Raw genomic sequence first — 24,481 nt, 5'->3', positions numbered from 1 at the left:
GAAATGCGTAAAAAAAGCATGCAAAAATGCCCCAAAAACGCTGCAAAAACGCATGTTTTTCTCAGCAGCATTTTTGCTGCCAAGAGATGCAGAAACCTTGCCGAAATTTCTGCAATCAATACTCAATCAATCAATCAATCAACGCAATCAATGAGAGACTACTGCTCCTATCCAGCGGCACCTGCGCTCACTGTTTACTTATTGGAGTAGTAATCTCATCTGCCAATGTGTCTGGGACCCGCCCGCGGTAAGCGTTTCACCGAGGGTCACTGTCACAACTGTGGGATCACGCTGACATCTAACAACGTGATCCCACAGCGCTCTGATGTTACTGCCAATCAGAGCCTGTGTTTTCCAGACTGTCACACACTCTTGAAACCACGGCAATTTCCTCTTTTTATTGGTGTTACTGATGCTGGCTGTTGAGATGTGTACCTACCTAGCATTTCTTGTTATGTTTTTAGGGCAGAATTTTGTTAGAAAAAAAAAATATATATATATATTTTTTTTTTCTTTACTGCACACCTTTAACTTTTTATATATCTGTTTTACTAGTTTAATTTGTACCTAACAAAAAAGGAGGGTGGGAAAGGGGAATTGCTGGTATTTTTTGCAATTAATGTATTTTTTAGGTTTTTATGTATTTTCAGTACAGAAAAGATTTAATAAAGAGCATTTAAAAGAAAAAGAAATAAAAAGTATCATTGGCTATACACAAATTTAAAATACACAAGCATTTGTCAGAATAGTAAATCATTTTATGAAATATTTTAAAGTCATTTGGCTTTACGGAAGGAATAATCAAAGGCACTTTATTAAATACTTTCACTATATCAGTTATTTTCCAGTGCTTAGATGCATGACTGTAGACAATACGTTCCTACATTCAAATGGCCATGCTTTACAGTTGTAAATATTATAGTTAAAAACTGAAAATTGAATGATGTGCTAATATATTTGATAAACACATCAAGACACAATCTGAATGGTTTGATAAGAGATTTTTTGGCTTAGTTTTCTAAGGAAAAATTGTTTTTTTTCCACATTAATGGTCCATTATATTAACAAATTAAATGTAAGTTAAATTATTTAGAATTCCAGCTTATATAAATTTATATTTTTTCTTTTCCTCTATTTTGTATTTCCTTTCCTTTTTTATAACATTTGATAGGAGCACTTAGAATGTAACACCTGCTGTATCTCCCTCAACACATGATAGCATCTCCTACAATGAATTTAGTGAAGCACAACCACTATCTTCCTTCTAATTCTTCCTTGTCCTATAATGCAAAAATTTTAAGGAGGTGTCATACATAAACATAGGGGCATTTATCTTCATAAGACAATTCATCATATAACTGTTTCCTAAGAACGTTTATATGTACATAGACTGAAAACGAAAGCCTGGTAACTTACACCATTCAGCTGATCCCTGTTGCTTTGGATACTGTAGCCATGCTAGAATTTCAGTAAAGAACTCTTGCCATGCTTATCTCAGAAGAGTCAATGGTTTTCCGTGTACAGGGCTCTTCGAAATAAGAAGTTAGTGGATTCTCCTCTGGATTTCATATGGATATAGTGCATGCATTAGTATGGACTAATGACAATGTAAGTACACCTTTGCTTTAGTCAAATAGTGAAACCATCTCTTTGAGAAGATTTTTTTATTTGATTTTGGGTAGTCAACTAAAAGAGGTTGCATTGGATTTTTGTTATATCAGAAAAGAAATAATAGTAGTTGAGACCAAAACTACATCTCATTATTATTGACACAATTAATCATATTTTCTAAACCTTTCAGTACATGCCTGCTTGCTTATGTGCATGGCTTAATACTTCATACAATTAATTGTAAAAAAAAAATACTGTAAATTATGTCTTGTTTATATATTGTGTTTTAGATATTGTAAGTTATTGTTCACAGTTTTTTTGCTGTTCATAAGATAAATGCTCATTGAATTTAATAATAACTTACATAAAATATATTTTAATTAAATTTATTTGTTGAATCCATCTTTCTATCTATCTATCTATCTATCTATCTATCTATCCATCTATCAGTCTGTCCGTCCATTTCCATCTATCTATTTATGTATCTATTTTTCCAGAAATCTTCAAAGTTCAACATGGGTGAATAAAGGGATCTATTCCACTATGTCATACGTGTACTGTTCATTCTTAATTTGTAATTATTTAAATTATAACAGAATTCTCAAAAACTCAAAAGTTTTTATGATAGACATGCATTTGCATAATCATATTTTAATGGTTTCTATTGAGCTTTTTATACTTTCTTATAATATTTTTAGTTTTTAGAATAAGAAAAAGTTAATATACATATATGTATACAGTATATACATAAAGTTATATATATCTATATATATAATCGACCTTCATCTCTGGGTTTGAATTGGGCTAAATACCAAATTGTTGTGGAGTCTGAAAACTCATCTAATTATCTTTTTTTTCCATAATGGTTTCGTTTACAAAACCACATCCTTAATATTGATGCAGCAACCAATACATTAATGCTTTGACAATTGAATATGCTGTATAAGAAGATGTTGGGTTACTATTTATCAAAGGTTTTATAGTAGACTGATGAATTACAACTTCACTGCATGCATGGCAACCTGTGCTCATCCTAAATTGGAACACTCTTTATCTATATTGTCTTTATTATACTATAATACTATCAACACAGAAAACAAAAGGTTACATTTCCCCCCCAGAAATGAACATGCCCCAGGAAAAAAAAATGAACATGCCCCCAGTGAAGCCTAGAATAGGCTTTCTCTGTGTGAGACATATAATGACACACAGCTCTGCACTCCTCATAAATCTAATTTCTGGCATCTACTGTGATTACAAGCAGGAGAGGGAAGTAGAGCAGAGTTGTATGTCCTTACAAATACCTCTTACAGCTCTCATCTCACAGCACTGTCAATGTGGGGAGAGTATAGTAGAGCAGCGTAGACACTGCTGTGAGATGAGTTCTGCAGATGTAGAGATGCTTGTAATGATACATAGGTCTACTCTAAGCCCCTTTGCTGCTTGTAATTACAATAGTTGTTGGCAGTAAAATCAGTGAAGAAAGCCTGTTCTCAGCGCATTATTTTTTTATAATGCAAGACACTTCTTGCTTATGATTGGTCAACATCATGCAGGGAAAAAAGTAACCCACCCAAAGACGAATCTCTGCTAAGAATCTCTTGGCCTTAGCGAAAATTAGAAGATAACCTTTGCAATCTAATATTTTCACAATGGAGATGAGAAGTTAAAAAATAAATTCTATACATTATTCAGGTCTGCAGTCACTATTCCATGATGTGGCCAATTTAACGTGGCCAAACAGGTAAAAAGTCCTCTTTTGCAGTGCATTGTAGTATCTCAGGTATCCATAGTTATGACCACTAACAGCTAACTGTCACTATATGAGTGGTCATAACCATGGATACCTAAGCTACTGCAATGCTCTGCACATGGGGTAAGCGACATAGCAAATCAGAAGAACTATACTACATTTCTAATTGGAGGTATTTGTTAATATTATAATTATTACACCTACTGCATACAGGGATAGGATATTGGAGATGTGAATACCACTATAAACTGCTTAATAAATCAGGTCACTGTACACCAGCAAGCTTTTCATTAAGACTGCCGTGCGCAACAACAGTCTTACATCACTCCCATAGAATTCAAATCATTTAAATGTTTATGAAATTGTCTCTTAAGAGAGGAAGAGAACTAGAACTCTAGTGCCACCTATTGGAAGTAGTAATCCTATAAGTCACTATTGACCCTTTAACGAGCCTTGTCACATGACTTAGGATAAAAGTCAAGACTAGAAACTCAATTTGCAGACACTGTGTTTCGGGGTACTACCCCTCGTCAATGCAAAGTGTGAGTTCTGGTTTGGCTGGGTGAGAGGCGTCAGACCGGTATCTAAGAAGTAACGTTTCTCTTTGCGGAGAGTGACATGCTAAGCACGTCAAGGTGAGGAGACTTTTCAAGCCGCAATGCTCCTCTGGGAAATATGTAAATTGTCTCTTCAGAGAGGAAGAGAACTAGAACTCTAATGCCACCTATTGGAACTAGTAATCATAAAAGTCAATATTGACCCTTTAATGAGCCTTGTCACATGACTTAGGATAAAAGCCAAGACCAGAAATTCAATTTGCAGACACTGTGTTTCGGGGTACTGCCCCTCGTCAGTGCAAAGTGTGACTTCTGATTTGGCTGGGTGTGAGGCGTCAGACCCGTATCTTTTAAGTCTTAACTTTTTATTTAGTTTTTTTCTTACTTTTTATTACAAAGTGTGGTATCATTAAATAAAAATATAGTAACTACTGACAGTGCAGTTACCTATCAAGATTAAATAAATCCAAAATTAAAATATTCACAGTCACCTGAAAAATGTACTTACATCTGTTTAAATTCTTTATTGTATGTCTTATTACTTAATGCCATATTATATCTTAATGGCATAAAGATTAACAACCCCTTTGTTCAAACAGCAAACATATCAATAACAATGGCAATGTTACCTGAAAATCAGTCAGGCATCCAAGAATCTGAAAGATGACACGCAGATGCTTGACTAATACTCTCTAAGAATGATCCAAACTGGAGATTGCCCTAAGGCAATGCATAGTAAAAACAAGTGCAATGCAAATCTAGCACTGCTCTATCCATAACCTCTCAATGACCTGGGATTGCCATGACTTTAGGGCCTTTAACATATGTGTACATTTGTGCTATTAATATATATGCCAGCTTAAAGGGTATTATATCATATATTATATCATAGACAATATACAGTAAGTTGTTCTGATACATGAAATAAGAAACATTCATTATGTACACCATAGAGTGTAAAAATATGTTTCATGTAAATATTTTAAACTCAGATGACAACAATGTAATTTTAATTTGCATAATGAAAATGTGTCTTTCCAAAATTCTCCAAGCTGAAGAACATATTTAGTAGTGATGTATATACAGGATCATGATGTCTTTTATAAAAAATATATGGTTTCAAGGAGTGTATCCAGCAGCTATTCCAGGGTGAATTTCAATTAATTAAAAGCAACCTTTTATTTGAAAAATATATTTTAAAAAATGCATGATGGATAAAAAAATGGAGACAAACTGAAATTTTTTTTAACCATTATGAATTTTTTAAAATAATTTTTTTTCAATAGGAATAGTGATTATTTTTTTTACAATAGTGATTTTGAGATAATTTTTTTCCCACGACACATTATAGTTTATGTTGGCTGCAAACTTAGGTCAATTTATTTTTCATATGTTTATAAAAATATCCGAAAATTACAGAAAATGTAAAAAACTCTCAAAATGTTAATTTTTATGTCCTTTAAAAAAAACAACAACACAAAATAGAAAAATAAATAACACTTACGATGTGTCTACTTTGTTAGCATCATTTTTCAGATGTCTTTTTGTTTGGTTCAGGTTTTAGAGGTTTATAAGTTTAGCAAAAATTTTTCATTTTTTTCAAGGACATTTGGAAAACTTATAGTTGGAGTGCCTTTGATGGGCCAATATATTGGCAACCACCAAAAGTGATGCGATTTTAAAAACTGCGCCCTCCAAAGTATTCAAACCTTCATTTAGGAAGTTTGTTAACCCATCAGGTTCTTCACTGGAATAAATGCAAAGTAGAATAAAAGAACGGAAAACAATTTTTTTCCATGTGAATGTTGGTTTGACATAAATTATTTTATTTTACAAGTGATAAAGGGAAAAAATGAACCCCACAATATAAGAGGCCATTTCTCTGAAACACAGTAATACCCCACATGTGGAAAGGAACTACTGTTTTCAACACATGGCAAGGCTTGGAAATGAAGGTGTACAATTAGAGTTTTGCAGCTGGAATTTGGCTGCAATACAATATGGATGCCATGTTGAATTTTCAGAGCCACATTGGTGTTGAAAAAAAAAGGCAGATCCCTCCGAAAGTGACCCAATTGTGGAAACTACAACTGTATAGAATTCATCTAATGAGCATACACAGTGACAAGCAAAAGGGTAACAAATTTTGACTTTCAGGCTTCATATCTCACCATCCACTACTGCTTCGAACGTGAGACTACCATCATTTTATAGACAATCATCTAGGCTATCGCAAACATAAATTTGACTTGCAGCTATTTAGCATATGATTAGTTATGCAGATTCTTGTCACATCACTGCATTGTTACTGTTTTGCTCCTTAAAATCTAAATTAAAATTTTTATTATTTTGTTAGTATTTTCTAGATCCACCTTTGGTTTCAACACTGCCTGAATCATCCTGGGCATGCTCTCGATCAGACTCAAGTCTTTCTTGACTTAAATTTGATTCCAGGTTTCTTCAACACATTCCCAAAGTTGGTGCATACTGGCTGACTCACTTGCGTATGCATACAGATTTTTTTCAATTCTACCCTCAAGTGTTCAATTGGGTTGAGGTCTGGGGACTTTGGGGGCCAATTCAGCACCTCTACTTCATTGTCAATTAACTATTTATTTCTTCACCAATCTCGACGTATGCTTCCGGTTGTTGTGCTGCTGGAACAATATGTAGTTCTTTTCATACCCATAGTACTCAAGTGTACAAAGTAACTAGCCTTGTAGGATATTCACATAGAGCTCAGCATTAAGACCACCATCAATCCTGGTCAAGTATCCAACACATTTGACTGTGAAACAACCCCATATCATCAGGCTTCCTCCACTGAACTTGACAGTTCCATCAATTTCTCGATCCGCTAGCCTCTTTTCCCCTTCCAGAACCATTTGTACCCATCAGAACCTAGTCTACTGACTTTTGTTTCATCGCACCAAATCCCCCATTTCCAATATTCTACTCTCTATTTTTCAATCTTTTTTTGTAAACTCAAGCTGACGCTTCTAATGACGATATTGAACTCGAGGCTTCTGTACCTTTTTTCGAGCCTCCATTCCAGTCTTGTGTAATGTGCATTGCACGGTACTTGCATGGAAGTCTGTGATCTCACTATTACGAAGCATACGAGTAAACTCCACTGCCGTGTTTGTCGAGCCAGAACTGATATACCTTGTGATGAGCTGACTTGTTGACTCGGATATTTTGCCTGAATGTTCACTTCTTCGCTTTTTAATGGATGGATGGACTTAATTTCGTATTCTTCCAACTGTCATGACACTCACATGATGCAGTTTGGCAATTTTCTTGGCCAAGATGATTGTCCATAAAATAATGGTAGTCTAACATTCGAAGCAGTAGTGAATGGTGAGTTATGGAGTCAGAAAGTCAAAAGTTCAAAACATTGTTACCATTTACTCATCACTGTATAAAAGCACTCCAATAGAAATAAGTGAAAAAGATGAACTACTTACAATCTATCTCTCTGTCTCTGTCTGTCTCTCTCTCTCCCTCTCTCTCTCTGTATATATACATATATGTATATATACGGAAAAAAAATCTTTTTTCTATAAAATAGTTCTTATTGTGTAAAAGCGCCAAAACAAAAAAAAACTATATAAATGTAGCACTGACCCGAAAAATAAAGCTGCCTTATCAATTTTGCCACACGTGGAACAGCATAAAAAAACAATTCTTGAATTTTTGGCTTTTGTTTATTCTGCTTCCCAAAAATTGGAATAGAAAGTGATCAAAAATGTAATTTGCCAGAAAATGGTACCAATAAAAACATCAACTTGTCCAGCAAAAAACAAGCCCTTGCATGACTCTGTCAGCTGAAATATGGAAAAATTATTACAAAAGCTAGTCTTTGCAAAAAAAAAGCATCTTTTAGTGTGTGACAGCTGCCAAACATAAAAAAGAATCTGGTATCGCTGTAATCGCACCGACCCAAAGAATAAAGTCGTCTAATCACTTATACAGCACGAGGAACGGCATAAAAATAAACTCTAGGGTTAGGGTTTTATTAGGGTTAGGATTGTGTTAGGGTTGTGCGTTAGGGTTGTGCTAGAGTTAGGATTGTGCTAGGGTTAGGGTTGTTTTAGGTTTAGGGTTGTGTTAAGGTTAGGGTTGTGTTATGGTTGTGTTAGGGTTGTATTAGGGTTGGTTGGGGTTGTATTAGGGTTGGGGTTAGGGTTGTGTTGGGATTTTTTCAAAAGTAAAGAAAAAAAATGACGAGGATATGGCGTCTACTGTGAGCGCAAGTGCTCGCTGCTTGAGTTTGCATCGGGTACTCGGGTATGCACCGAGTATCGCGGGTGTTTGAGTGACATGCTCGAGTCTCTGCCCCATATATTTTGCGGCTGTTATACAGCCAAAAAAACACATGTTGGAGATTGTCCGCCATGCACGAAGGATCCCCGCATGTTTTTTTTGGGTGTCTAACAACCGTGAAACATGCTGGGTGGGGACTCGATCATGTCACTCAAGCACCCGCAATACATGATGCACACCCAAGTACCCGATGCAAACACAAGTAGCGAGCACTTGCGCTCAAGACTTATGACAACATATTTAATATGATGACCTAATGTTATCAAATTCTGTGTCATACCTCTGGGTTCAAAATGTTCGCTGTACTCCGTGATAAAATCCTTGAGGGGTCTAATTTCCAAAATGGGGTCACTTGTGGGGGGTTTCCACTGTTTAGCCACATCAGGGGCTCTCAAAAAAGCGATATGGTGTCTGCTCTCGATTCCAGCCAATTTTGCGTTCAAAAAGTCACACAGTGCTGCTTCCCTTCTGAAACCTGTCGTGTGCCCAAACAGTGGTTTTCTCCCACATATGGGGTATCGGCATGCTCAGGAGAAATTGCTCAATAAATTTTGTGGTCAATTGTTTCCTGTTACCCTTGCAAAAGTAAAAAAATTTTCGTCTAAGGTAACATTTTTGTGAAAAAAAAGTTAAATGTTCATTGTTTTCTTCCACATTTCAAAAATTGCTGTGAAGCACCTGAAGGGCTAATAAACTTCTTGAATGTGGTTTTGAGCACCTTGAGGGGTTCAGTTTTTAGAATGGTGTCACTTTTGGGTATTTTCTGTCATAAAGGCCCCTCAAAGTCACTTCAAATGTGATGTGGTTCCTAAAAAAATGGTTTGGTAAATTTTGTTGGAAAAATGAGAAATCGCTGGTCAAATTTTAACCCTTATAACTTCCTAACAAAAAAAAAAACGATTCCACAATTTTTTGTCCTGGATTTTTGGGTATGGCATATGTATTTGTAATCTGCCTGTGTACATGGCAGAGCTCCAAAGGGAAACAGTATAAAATTTGAGGCCTACATTAGTGGTATTTGCTGCATTTTACCATGATAACTGTGACTCTGAGGTGTCAAAATATTAGAAAATCTATTTTGGAACACACATCATTTGAATGAGAATAGTACATGCTGTGATATTTTTCACACGGACATTCAGTTTATGTGAAAAACATCTGTCATCTGAACATCCCTATTCATTTGCAATGGTCAGTATCTGATTTTTACTTGGACAGCACATGTCTATTTTATAAGCTCATCTGAACGAGTCCATATAGTGAGAATTTTTGTTAAGTATTGGTGAATTACAAATATCTCAGTTTGTGAATGTGCTGTGGGCTGGCTAGTAAAAATAGGAATTACTTGATTATAGACATTATGAGAGAGAGAAGAGGTGGAAAAATAATAAATATATTTAAAAATTCAAAGTGAGGTACATTTTGAAAATATTCATTGATGCAAAGACTAGGCTTTGTGGGTCAGGTTTGATACAAGTCTATCGTGTCCATTCTAATGTCTCAGTCTCGTTTGATGAATATATGGGGGAGATTTTTTTTTTCAGTGGGGCAAATTTATGTGAGGAAACGATTGTCAGGATTTATCTGCTGACATTCCTGCCAGATGGACTACCCTTCCCATCCTGGTCAGCAAATATCAGAGATTTAATTGCTTTTCCTGAAATTGGAGGAAAAAAATCACTACAGCCAGAATATCTGTAGAGGGCAAAAATATTGCATATGTACAGGGACAGACAGCTTTTTATACCATACTTTTGTTTTGTGCATTCTAATATATGGCTTTACTACTTGATCTCAAAGATGAACTCCTGCTATGAATTTATTGTACTCTTGCATGCACAGAGAACCTGAGTAGTGCATCCAAGTTCAGGAATGGAGCTGCTGTCATCATGGATAATGTGATCAGAATGTCATGGCCTATAGTCAACTTATGCCGGTTTGGTATTCTCCAAAAGGAGAAATGTTCCCCTTAGACTCTCTGTCAGAGGTCTTTCACCTAGCCAAATCAGATCTTCTGCTTTTCTACAAACAGAAAAACTGACCAGTACATCCAAACTAGTGTGTACAGGTGCCAGCTAAGACAATAATTCAAAGAGAAAATATATCTGCACTCTGAAATGCTAAGAATAATATATTTAGAAAATTTGAACTGCATTACTGCCATAGAAAATAAGTAAACTAAACACTACATTATGAACATATAGAATATTGGAAAAAATAGAACTACAATATTGCTATAGAACAATTATTTTCTCGTAGAATTATTGTCTTAGCTGTCACCTGTACACACTCGTTTGGATGTGATGGTCTGTTTTCTGTTTGAAGCAAACTCCAATGACATGTGTAATCCTACTCCCATCAGTTTTAGGTGGTTTTAATTAGCTGGTTCCTTCCTGCCCCATAATTTGTAGGCTTTTTAGTCCAGGAGACGTGTCTTAGGGACCCAACAATAACATACGCCATGATGATGGCTTTTGGGCTCATATGTTGGCCAATTTATGCTCCAAGTACCTTCTTTTTACTGTAATTTTTCAATAGCAATATTGCAGTTCCATTTTTTCCAATATTCCATATGTACATAATGTAGTGTTTACCTATTTTCTATGGCAGTAATGCAGTTCCAATTTTCTAAATGTATTATTCTTGGTATTTCAGAGTGCAGCTATATATCCACTTAGATCTTCTGCTTTGCACTGATGAGGGAAAACATGTCAAAATGGCTGCCTGAAAATGGAGTGTTTGATTTGGCTTCATAACCTAAGTCATTTGGCAAGGCTGGTCAAAGATACTACATTGACATTTAGGATCATTACTTCTAAGAGGTGACACTAGAGCTCAAATCCTCTTCCTCTCTGAAAAGGCTGTTTACATATTAAAATTCCAAATGGAGCATTGTATGGTCTACAAGTATTCTTATGCCCTCTTTTGTTTTGGTGAGTGTGATTACATATATGTATATATATATATATATATATATATGTAAAAATACTTTCAACAATTGAAGTGTTAATAGTTAATTTATAGGAATTAACAAAATGCAAAGTGATTGAACAAAAGAGAGCAGTATATTATATCAATATTTGGTGTGACCACCTTTTATCTTCCAAACCGCATTGAAGCATCAATTATTCTAGTTACACTTGCACACAATTTGGAACTCTGCAGGGGGGTTGTTCCAAACATCTTGGAAAACTAACCATAGATCTTCTGTGGATGTAGAATTGTGGAATGCAATCTGTCTCTTAATGTAATACAATCCCATACAGACGCGATGATGTTGTGATCAGGGCTTTGAGAGGGCCAGATCATCACTTCCAGGATTCCTTTATCTTCTGTAAGCTGAAGATGGTTCTTAATGACATTGGCTATATGTTTGAGGTCATTTTCCCTCGGCACTATAAATTTAGAGCCAATCAGAGACCTCCCTGATCATATCGCATGATGGATAAGTATCTGCCTGTGCATTTCAGTATTAAAAACACCAAGAAGTGCTGAGGGAATTATTGAGGAAATATATCTGTGTGTATATATATATATATATATATATATATATATATATATATATAGTACAGACCAAAAGTTTGGACACACCTTCTCATTTAAAGATTTTTCTGTATTTTCATGACTTTGAAAATTGTACATTCACACGAAAGGCATCAAAAGTATGAATTAACACATGTGGAATTATATACTTAACAAAAAAGTGTGAAACAACTGAAAATATGTCTTATATTCTAGGTTCTTCAAAGTAGCCACCTTTTGCTTTGATGACTGCTTTGCACACTCTTGGCATTCTCTTGATGAGCTTCAAGAGGTAGTCACCGGAAATGGTCTTCCAACAATCTTGAAGGAGTTCCCAGAGATGCTTAGCACTTGTTTGCCCTTTTGCCTTCACTCTGCGATCCAGCTCACCCCAAACCATCTCAATTGGGTTCAGGTCTGGTGACTGTGGAGGCCAGATCATCTGGCGTAGCACCCCCTCACCCTCCTTCTTGGTCAAATAGCCCTTGCACAGCCTGGAAGTGTGTTTGGGGACATTGTAGTGTTGAAAAATAAATGATGGTCCAACTAAACGCAAACCGGATGGAATAGTATGCCGCTGCAAGATGCTATGGTAGCCATGCTGGTTCAGTATGCCTTCAATTTTGAATAAATCCCCAACAGTGTCACCAGCAAAGCACCCCCACACCATCACACTTCCTCCTCCATGCTTCACGGTGGGAACCAGGCATGTAGAGTCCATCCGTTCACCTTTTCTGCATTGCACAAAGACACGGTGGTTGGAACCAAAGATCTCAAATTTGGACTCATCAGACCAAAGCACAGATTTCCACTGGTCTAATGTCCATTCCTTGTGTTCTTTAGCCCAAACAAGTCTCTTCTGCTTGTTGCCTGTCCTTAGCAGTGGTTTCTTAGCAGCTATTTTACCATGAAGGCCTGCTGCACAAAGTCTCCTCTTAACAGTTGTTGAAGAGATGTGTCTGCTGCTAGAACTCTGTGTGGCATTGACCTGGTCTCTAATCTGAGCTGCTGTTAACCTGCGATTTCTGAGGCTGGTGACTCAGATAAACTTATCCTCAGAAGCAGAGGTGACTCTTGGTCTTCCTTTCCTGGGGCGGTCCTCATGTGAGCCAGTTTCTTTGTAGCGCTTGATGGTTTTTTCAACTGCACTTGGGGACACTTTCAAAGTTTTCCCAATTTTTCGGACTGATTGACCTTCATTTCTTAAAGTAATGATGGACACTCGTTTTTCTTTACTTAGCTGCTTTTTTCTTGCCATAATACAAATTCTAACAGTCTATTCAGTAGGACTATCAGCTGTGTATCCACCTGACTTCTGCACAACACAACTGATGGTCCCAACCCCATTTACAAGGCAAGAAATCCCACTTATTTAACCTGACAGGGCACACCTGTGAAATGAAACCCATTTCTGGTGACTACCTCTTGAAGCTCATCAAGAGAATGCCAAGAGTGTGCAAAGCAGTCATCAAAGCAAAAGGTGGCTACTTTGAAGAACCTAGAATATAAGACATATTTTCAGTTGTTTCACACTTTTTTGTTAAGTATATAATTCCACATGTGTTAATTCATACTTTTGATGCCTTCAGTGTGAATGTACAATTTTCAAAGTCATAAAAATACAGAAAAATCTTTAAAAGAGAAGGTGTGTCCAAACTTTTGGTCTGTACTGTATATATATATATATATATATATATATATATAGATAGATAGATAGATAGATAGATATGCACACACATACATACTGCATATATACACAGTGTGTTTTCTAATTTAAAAAACAATGTTCCGAAGTACGTTATGGGAGCCAACTGGTGGCAAGGTCAGAGCCGGCTGGATTAGCGACTCAGTAGGAGTGGACTTGTGACTCAGTTGGATCAGACTGCTCTTGCGACATAGTAGGGAAAGGCTGTCAATACTTGATGCAATTGATAGTGGCACCCTAGCTACATAACTGAAAATCTTGATGGTAGGTGGCATTTACCTAACAGAAATTACGATGATTTCAATCTCGAGCTGACCACCATATTGTTTGGCATGATGACAGTTTAATGTCAGAATCTAAATGTACACCCCATTGTCGTAAACTTGCAATTTGGATATACAGTTGTTTGTTTTCTTGAAAAAGGGTTAATATAGTTTGCCCCCACTTCTGTTTTGTTTGTGCTATTATATCTAAGCATCTACAGTATGTAAGTAGATATTGAAGAATATTTTACACTATTATTTAGATCCTAAATATAGCTCAGCAAGATTGACTAAGCTTGCATGTATTTTCGAATATAGATAGGCAAATAAACCACTGCCAAACTTTAACCAGGTGCACTATGGGATGGGTCATGTTAGATAACAACATACCCAAAGGTCAAATCCTTCCTACCATCAACATCTGTCCTCAGAAGACTGTTTATCTTTCAAGATATTCATTGAAAAGTTGTCTGGGCTGCTGAAATGAACAGCTTTTGCCAATTTGAATGGGTAGGACAAGTTTAAATTACAACATGTATACTTCTCTATAACTATATTCACAATCCTTTAGGTTTCTGTATTTAAATAGTCCAGTTGTTATACTTGTATATTGTGTAGTCCCACCCTAGTTTGCTTATTTGCATACATAATGCTTTGTATATTAATATGAGGCTGAAAAAATTGAGCCATCCCATAGCTCAATGCTGTACAAAGTATTACATTATCAGAGCTGAGATACACTGTAAGGGTTGTATCTGTTGACAAGCTGTCGACTGGTTCTAATAACAACCAGTAGAAATCTTACTGTTGCTCTGGGCTATATTACATGCTGTAACTCTATATATAGGATGTAAAATGATGTTCAAAGCTTTAAATATTTCCTGGTAAATGTAGCTGAGATGAGATGCTTTACATTCAAATAAAGTAAAAGTGAGCAGATCTGAAAATGCCTCCTGTGATGTTGAGGATTCAACACCATCACACTGTGTGATATGTTAATAATTTGTTATAATTTCCAGTATTGCTATATAAATGTATATAAATAAAAGGAATTGTATATCTTTACACTTGTAATATGCGCTCTCCTTGAATTTTATATGTCAAGTCTGGCCAAATGTTCCATTATGACAGCACTGCCATTAAAGTGGATTATATTTCACTTACTGAATGTATTTTAATGAACCTTTGTTTAGATAACATGCATTGCGGTATGAAAAGATGGTTGTATACAGAAAGCAATACAAAGTCATAAATATAAATGGCATTTGTTACAAGAACATGTGTTGTATATACTACAGTACATTAATCTTGTTGTAATAAATTATGTAAAATAGAAAGAGCACAAAACATGTAGGACTGTAATAGTCTTTGTCATCGGACTTTATTCGGCTTGTTTTCCCACAGGTAGCACATTTTCTGTAAAGAAGGAAAAGATGGCAAATGGACCTTTCAGTAAGTTAGGAAAGCATTAAATGAAAAATTTAAATTTTTCATACATGAAAATTTTATGCATATGGCAAGTAATGAAGCTGTATTGTGCCCCCTGCTGGACAAGTAGTTTTAATTCTGGGGATTCTGCTCAGAGTCTACACACCTTCCATTCTATTGAAGCTATGGGTGTAGCATCTGAGGCTGAGTTTCTCTACTGATAACATTGGGGCTAACAAGGCTATAAAGATTTATGGGATGAGCTTTACACACCACATATCGTCTCTTAGGAATCTATCTATCATAGGAATAAATACCATAGAGGCAGAGAAGCGTGAAAGTGGGGCTTGCCCAGCTTGATCTCTTGTCCTGTTTGGTAGCAAGAACCCATGCAAGTTTCTCATTTCCTAAGGTATATAAGCAAGAGGTAGGTAAAATACCTAACTGTCATGGAAAGGGTGTTAAGGGAAAACAACTCAAGACTCTTCTATCTTGGATGACAAAACCTTAATGAAGAACCCATTTTGATCTTTGCTATAAGTCTCCCTATTTTTATATATGCCATTTCTGTATGCATCACAAAATTGGTTCTTTAAATTTTGCTATGCTATAGAGTTTTTACTTCCTTTCTAATGTTGGAGAGATCAGCACTTGCGAAATCCTTGCCCTGGGCCCATCAACGTGTCAAAAAAAATTCTACGTTCATACCACCACAAGAGCAACTAGGTCACAAAAAGGGAAAATGAATATTAGACGACTTGAACTATATTATATCATAAGTCTCAAGCTAGACTTCAGAAAGTAAATTGGAATGATCTTTTGATAAGACCTTAATGAACTGTACACGTACTTGTTTAAAGGTTTATAACTTAGTGACATATTTAGATGTAGCCTTTGTCCTCTGTTAGTTCGTGCCGCACTACTTAAAACCAAGGATCACTGGATTCTAATAAAGAATAGTGGTGGAACAAGTAGTCTAATTGTTTCTCTGGATTGACCGGGAGACCTTTCCTGTTGTGAATTACACATGGTTTTACCCTTTGACCTAAGAAAGCTCTGAAATGCCCGGTAGATCTCTTAAAGCTGTGGTGAAAGGTCCTATCAGTGACATGTTGGAACATTATCTGTCACGTGAGCTGTGTGCCAAAAAGCATATTAAACTAAATGAATTGCTACCCAGATCCAGCTTCTGACAATCCTAACTTAATTTAACCTGTCAGCATGCTGATTATTATTTAAACAGGAAGTGCAAATATAGACAAGTGCAACCAAAAAACGCAGCTGCAGCCACTTCTCTCCTCGACCTGTTTGCTGTAGTGTATTATTTGGCAAGTTATTAAATTTCTCTTTTATTGTGTTTATATTAAATAACATGCAGTTATTATAAGCAGCTCTGACAATAGCAATGAAAGCTGAAAATGCATGTACTTTGGTGTCCCAAGCATGCCCTTTAGGTATAAATATTACCTTAGAAAGATTTATGATCTTGTGTAAATGGGTTAAAATGACTTTAGAATACTTTAGAAATTAATAGAATAGAAATACCCTCATTAGTAGCACTTGATGGTATTATTGATTGTCATGCTTTTTCCGTCTTCAAAGACATTCAGATGTCTTGCCGAGTGCATAATATAACAGACCACTACAACCCTTTGATGGTGTATGTATTTTTTTATGCTTCCTTTCTTATTTTTTTCTTCGGACTAAAGTTTTCTTTCTCTGCATGTAATATAAAGTATGAACACTATTGTGTTAAAATCAGAATATAAATACTTATAGAAAATATCACTATCTGAATGCATCGCATAGCTTGATTTACATTTTCATTTTATACTACCTTAAATATTCTAGTAATGTTTTGTAGTATATTTAAGGATATCATGCCCATAATTCATTAGACTATTCTGTTTTTTTTAAAATTTAATTGGATGTGAGAAATATTTGTATTTTCCCTTTTTTCCTACTTTTACATAATCTAAAAAAATCAAATTGGATTGTGTATTTTTTAGAACATAATGCTTAGAATTGTATATAAAATTATTTTCCAATATTAATATTTTACTAGATACATTTGCTAAAATACAACTAGTGCCCTGACCATTATATTAATAAATAGTAACTACAAACAATTATTTCTACAGAAAGTTAAGTTATTTTTTATAATAATATTTAATTTCTTATAATATTAAAAACATAATATAAATTACGTAATAAAACTGTTATTACCAATACAATTGCTAAAATAATCCTAACACAATAACACATTTATTTTGATACTACAAGAATAAAATATAAAATCCTTGAAAGTGATTTTATTTTATAATATTAACATGTATAAAATTAAGCATGCACTTGGATGGTTCATAAATCAGAATGGCAAAAAATACAATACCTGCTTTTTTCTTACCAACAAAACACCCCTCCCTTTGTTCAAGGCACTGATTTTGTAGATATCTGGAACTGTGCCAGCAAGACAAGATATTGCTTTCTTAGAATTCCAACTAAGCCCAAAGAAAGGTGAGATCATAAAAGTAAGACCACAGCTTCTGAGCTAGGTTGCTGATGTTAGAAACAGTTGTTCACATTAAGGCGCCCTAATTTAATTTCATGAAAGAGACGTAAGATGCCACTATGTGTATGTATCGGAGGTATGCATTTTCTAAAAGGAACTAAAACTCTGTCACTCCAAAGTTCCTCTTCTGTTTGACTTCCAGCTTGCACAGGGACTGCTGTCTGGAAACAGTAACTTTAACTTTATCTGTGTGGCTGCTTATGAGGTCTGTCTGTGTGATCCTCATAAATAGATAAGGGTAGAGAGACAGCTCAGAGCATGGCTTGTTTACAGTAGGACAGAAGAAAACAGCTAGACATAAATGAAGGCTGACGGTTTCATGAAGCACATTTGGTTGATCACAGATTCAATCTGACTGCCCTGAACTGAGCGATGATCCGTACAGTATGCAAAATTCACTTCCTTGCTGGTCTGTGCCCACCAGCCTTCCAGCAGCCCCTCAGCCATGGCTTTGAGTAGAACCAGAACTGAACACAGCATTGTTTTACCCAATTCCTTTTGACAACAATCACATTCTTTTAAAAACTTCATAGGTTCTACTTGTCACTGGTTATAAATTAGTTCTTTTCTTAGTTGTGGAGAATTTTTTTACGTGTTTTGTCAAATCAAAATCAGACATTATCTCAGGCATTAATAAAAAAAGGAGCTTTAATATTAAAAGCCAAACTGAATGTATTATTTCATTATTCACTATGCCTTACATGTCAGCAATGTATCAAATTCGATGCCTTTTACTATCTATGTAGAACCTTTCTAAATTACCATTCCTCATAGTGACCATGATGAATGCTAAACTTACTGGATACATATAAGTTTCACAGTGATCATTTATAAATCTGTGCACCATTTGAAGATACTGATTTTCACAAGTTTCATCTTCTCTTGCCAGTTGTAGCGCCTTTTTTAATGAAATTGTTAGATGGCATGGGGTAACACTGGTATCCTTCATCAATAAGCACAGTTTTAAAAAAAATTGTAAAAGGCATTGCTGGCAGCATGAAAAATAAATACATACACTTCTAATAAAGTTTACAATGGTTAACAACAATGCTATGTGTCCAGTGGAGGGAAATAGGTTCTTGTTCTAATGGTCAGTAATTTAATTTAACTGACATTGGCTCTTATATGGGTTCACCGAGCTAAAAAGAAAAGTCTGCCGTCGCTATGTGTGACTGCAAACTCCCCATATGAGTGGGCGGTTATGTGGTTGCGATTTTGCGATTTACATAGTTCTGGTCATTTACTGATGCCACTCTACTGTGCTTATCTCATTTCACAGTTCTCTCACATGTCTTCAATCACCTCTTTAACATTATTCATTGAAGGTTGATCAAGAAATGGAGATCCAGTATTTTTATACTTTGAGATTGGTTGATATAATCCAAATTGTAATTTTTTAAATTTAAATTTTTATTTTTTGTTTCACATTGTAATTGTAGCACAGTTAAACCTAAAACTAGGCCACAGTGCTTATAACAAAGAAGAGAATGAAAGAGAAATAACATTTTTCTGTAAAATATTGGTAATGCAATTGCATGTTAAATATAATAATTAGCAAGGGTTGCAAAACAGTATACTGTATATTTATATAAATATATATATACTGTGACAAAGTGTGCCGAGCAAGCCGCTTTACCAGAGGTGGTGTTAGAATTGCTGGCAGCTGTCACGGGTGTTTCAGGTGTGACAGAAAGTCGCTCTGGAGCCGGCTGTAGAAGGTCACTGTGCTTGGCATTGCAGACTCCTTCTTGATTCCCTCTTCTCTGTAGTATAGTTATATCCATGTTCCTTTAGGACCCAGCAGCGACCTACACCTTCTGCTGCTGATTGACACACCCTTGCTGGGTAGTTAAATAGTCTTAGTTTCTCCAGAGAGTCACCAGTTATAGTTCTATGTACCTCTGTGTAGGCTTGAAGCACTAGCAGTTGGCTATTTTCTTCTCTGGTACCCTTGGATGACAATTGGCATTATCTCGCGGGTGTCTGCTCATGCTAAACATATCCCCTTTGTTTGTCTACCTTGTTGTCTTTAGTTTGTAGTGGGGCTTGACTAGTGCTCACCCTTTCCCCTCCCTATCTAGGGCCAATTTCTAGGGACATTTAGTGCTTAAGTTCCTGCTCGGCGATAGGTGTGGAACCTATATAGGGATGATAGGGTAAGCAGGGTGATATTAGATCTGCCTAGGGGTCTCCACTTCCCCTTTCCCTAGTGTTTGAGCTTCCTCACCCTCTTCCCTTCATGTTGCACTTAGTCTTTCCCTCACCTTGCAGATGAATTCCCCCTGTGTGTCCTTGCCGGTGATGAGGATGAGACGGTGACCCCAGAGGCCGAGATTCCTGAATTGGGTGTTTCTGGGTTGAATTTTGGTACTGCGCAGATGCAGGATCTCACATTGAAAAATGCTTTTGAGAATGTGTCTGTAATAAATGCTCAAGAGCTGGTGGCTGACACCAGGTTCCCATATTTTACAGTAAATGAGGAACTCCTGTGTTGGGTCACTAAGCCGAGAGGGGAAGTGGTAAAGCAGTTTGTGATGCCGGGTCCCTATAGGCATAAAGTATTAGACCTGGCCCATTCTCATGTCTCAGGTGGGCATTTGAGAGTAGACAAAACTTAGGAGCGGGTCCTGCAGAGGTTCTACTGATCTGGATGTCACCGAGAGATTGTGAATTACTGCCGGTCCTACCCCACCTGTCAGCTAATTGCTCCAGTGTGCCACTTCCGAACCCTCTAGTACCATTTCCTATAATAGAGGTCCCATTTGACCAGATTGCCATGGACCTTGTCGGGCATTTGGTTAAGTCTACCAGAGGGCACCAATACATCCTGGTAGTGCTGGATTATGCAACTCGGTATCCAGAGGCGGTACTACTGAGAAACTCCTGTGCCAGTATAGCCATAGAGCTAGTCCATATCTTCTCCCGACCTGCGAAAGGAGATCCTGATGGACCAAGGAACTCCTTTTATGTCCAAGGTAATGAGGGAGTTGTGTAAAGCTCTCCAGATTACAAAGCTCTGGACGTCAATATACCATCCACAGATGGACGGCCTACTGGAGAGATTCAACAAGACATTGAAGTCTATGCTGAAGAAGGTCGTGGAGAAGGATGGTCGAGATTGGGATTGCCTACTGCCGTACCTGCTGTTCTCCATCAGGGAAGTTCCACAGTGCTCTACGGGATTCTCACCGTTTGAGCTGCTATATAGACAGCACCCTCGGGGACTTTTGGATATAGCGAAGGAGACCTGGGAAGCAGAGGTTACACCCCACTGGAGCATCATCGATAATGTGACCCAGATACAGAACAAGATTGAGAAGGTGATGCCGATTGTGAAGGAGAGCCTCCTCCAAGCACAAGAAGCCAAGGCAAGGGTCTACTATTGGGCTGCACAGCTGAGACAATTCAGCCCTGGAGACCAGGTATTGATGTTAGTACTGACGTACAAAAGTAAATTTCTGGCCAAGTGGCAAAGGCCATATGAGGTGGTCGAGAAGTTGAGTGACGTCAACTATAAAGTTCATTAGCCAGGAAGAAGGAAGCCGTACCAGATATAAGACTTCAACCTGTTTAAACCATGACTAGACAGGGAACCAGTGGAAGCTACCTGTCTGGGGGCCAATCCTGAAGCCAGGGTTGAGGAGGTCACAGTGGTAGAGACACTGTCACCGGCCCAAAACAACAGTGTCGAGAAGTGCTTCAGCGAACCCGAGACCTGATTTTGGAGTTGCCAGGATGTACGCAGATTGTGGAACATGAAATCTTGACAGAACCTCATGTACAGGTGAACCGGAGGCCATATTGGATCCACGGAGCCCGCCGCCGGGTGATCTTCAAGGAGGTGCGGAGAATGTTGTCAACCTTGGCGTCATTGAGGAATCAAAGACCGGCTGGTCCAGCTCCATTGTTCTTGTGCAGAAGCCGGACGGAGAATGGCGGTTCTGTAATGACCACAGAAAGCTAAATGAAGTGTCTGAATTTGACACATATCCAATGCCCAAGGTAGTTGAACTTATGGAAAGGCTAGGGCCAGCCAGACGCATCACCTCCCTGGACCTAACAAAAGGGTACTGGCAAATTCTCCTGTCTCCAGGTGGCAAGGAGAAGACTGCATTCTCTACACCCGACGGGTGTTTTCAGTACACCAGGATGCCATTCGGTCTGCAAGGAGCCCCAACTGCCTTCCAGAGGGCCATGGACCGGATCCTAGCCTCGCACAGGAAGTATGCCACTGCTTACCTAGATGACATCATGATCTTCAGCCCAGATTTGGAAAGTCACCTACAGAAGGTCCAGGCAGTTCTGGATGCGCTGAGGAGAGCCAGCTTTACCATAAACCTGAAGAAGTGCGCTATGGGAAAAGAAGAGGCAAAATACTTGGGCTATATTGTCGGAAGGGTCAAAATAAAGCCGCAAGTGAAGAAGGTGGAAGCAATTCAAAGTTGTCCGCAATTGGCCTCCAAAAAACAGGTTAGGGCATTTCTTGTGGACTTGTGGATACTATCGGCGATTTATCCCGAATTTCTCCATCATAGCCGCACCCCTGAACAAATGGAGAAGAACGAGGAGGAAGAGGTGATGGATGAGCAACAGTTAGGAGATGAAGAGGATAATCATTCCCTCTCTGTTTTCTGTGGTTGACAGGATGTGATGGAAGAAGAAAGCTTGAGTGTTATGCTGCCACCAACACACTATGGACTTGGACCTCTTGAAAGAGACCGACCCATGAGTACCTTCTTGCCACACTATCTGCAACATGATTGTTGCCCGTATTGTTAGGATTCGAAACAGTGCTGACTACTGGGTTGCCAGTCTGTTCAATACACGGTAAAAATGTAAATTTTGCCAGTTGCTTCCCCCTCCTGGAAAGGGACATGCCCATGCTGCAGTATCCAAAACATGTTGAAGATAATCTTGAGAGTGTTTTTCCCCAAGACAGCAGTGAGGCACACAGTGTGCATCGCAGTGATAGACTTTCAACCCGGGGAACGTTGAGTCATCAACGCAATGCTGGGGTCCTGGGTTCCAACCCCACCAAGGACAATATCTGCAAGGAGTTTGTATGTTCTCCCCATGTTTGAGAGGGTTTCCTCTGGGTACTCATTTTTCTTTCCACACTCCAAAGACATACTGATAGTAAATTTAGATTGTAAGACCCAATGGGGACAGTGCCACTAATGTCTGTAAATGTCTGTATAGCGCTGTGGAATTATTGGCGCTTTATAAGTGAGTAATATAAATAAATAAACAAATAGAAATTGATGCCACTTTAGTGGTATCTGCCCATAATTTTTGAAAATGTTTGGTCTCCAAGTTGGGTATCCTTCATTTGTGTTGCCTGAACTTGGCAGAGCTCTCAGAGCACCAGGCCTACACCTGTCACTCATCCACCAATTACTGATCAAACTTTAAGCTACAAATACTGCTCCAAGCCCTGTCCAATGCTTTAATGTGGCATGGTTTCATGACCACGCTATTAGCACAAAGAATTTATATTGTGAAATGTGGACACCTGGCTGGAGCACAATACTAGCACAAAATAATTAAAAGATAAAATGTGGCCTGCTTTATGTAGTATGGTAGTAATAGAAAAAAATAATTTTTTACTATGGATGAGCCTTGGATACAGCAGAATCTCAGCGCAAAGAATTACAATCTCAGACGTGGCCTACTTTTTGTAGCACAGTAATAACAGACCAAATTGATATTTTATCATGTCAACCCCCGTATGGAGAAGAATATCAGCACCAAAGAATTAAAAGATGAAATGTAGCCTGCTTTAGGTAGCACGATAGTAAGAAAACCAATTTCGATTTTTTAACATGTGCACCCCTTTCTGGAGTGCAATATTTGCACCAAATAATTAAAAGATGAAATGTAGCCTGCTTTATATACCACAGTAGTCAGAAAACCAATTTTTATTTTATCACGTGTACCCCTGTGTGGAGAGCAGTATCAGCACCCAAAAATTTCCAAATGACACTCTGTCCTGCTATATGACGTTACTAACAGAAGAAATTATTTTTTTTACTGTGGATGAGGCCTGTATAACATAGAATATATGCTCCAAACAATTTCAAACTCAGATCTATCCTGCTGTATCACCTCAATAACAGAAGAAAGTATATATTTTTTTACTGTGGATGAAGCCTTAATACAATAGAATATATGCTCCAAGAAATTTCAAACTCAGATCTAGCCTGCTGTATCACGTTAGTAACAGAAGAAATTATTTTTTTTTACGGTGGATGAGCCTGTATAACATAGAATATATACTTCAAACAATTTCAAACTGAGATCTCCCCTACTTTACCACATCAATAACAGAAGAAATATTTTATTTTACTGTGGATGAGGCCAGTATAACCAAGAATATATGCTCCAAACAATTTCAAACTGAGATCTCCCCTGCTGTATCACATTAGTAACAGAAAAAAATAGATTTTTCGACTCTGGACTAGCTCTGCACAGAGCTGAATTTCAACGCCACCAAATTTCAAGGTGGGATATGGCCTGCTTTATCACGTTTGTCACAGAAAAAAATAGATTTTTTTACTCTGCATGATATCTGTATACAGCTGAATTTCACTGCCACAAAATGACAAGGTGAGATATGGCATGCTGTATCATGTTAGTAATATAAAAAAATAGATTTTTTTTACTCTGCATGAGCTCTGCACACAAGTGAATTTCAGCGTCACAAAATGACAAACTGAGCAATGGCATGCTGCATCACGTTAGTCA

This window comes from Phyllobates terribilis, unplaced genomic scaffold (assembly GCF_046119375.1).
Source record: "Phyllobates terribilis strain yellow unplaced genomic scaffold, ASM4611937v1 Scaffold_4__5_contigs__length_816908805, whole genome shotgun sequence".
Lineage (NCBI taxonomy): Eukaryota > Metazoa > Chordata > Amphibia > Anura > Dendrobatidae > Phyllobates > Phyllobates terribilis.
Note: the sequence above shows the minus strand (reverse complement) of the source record.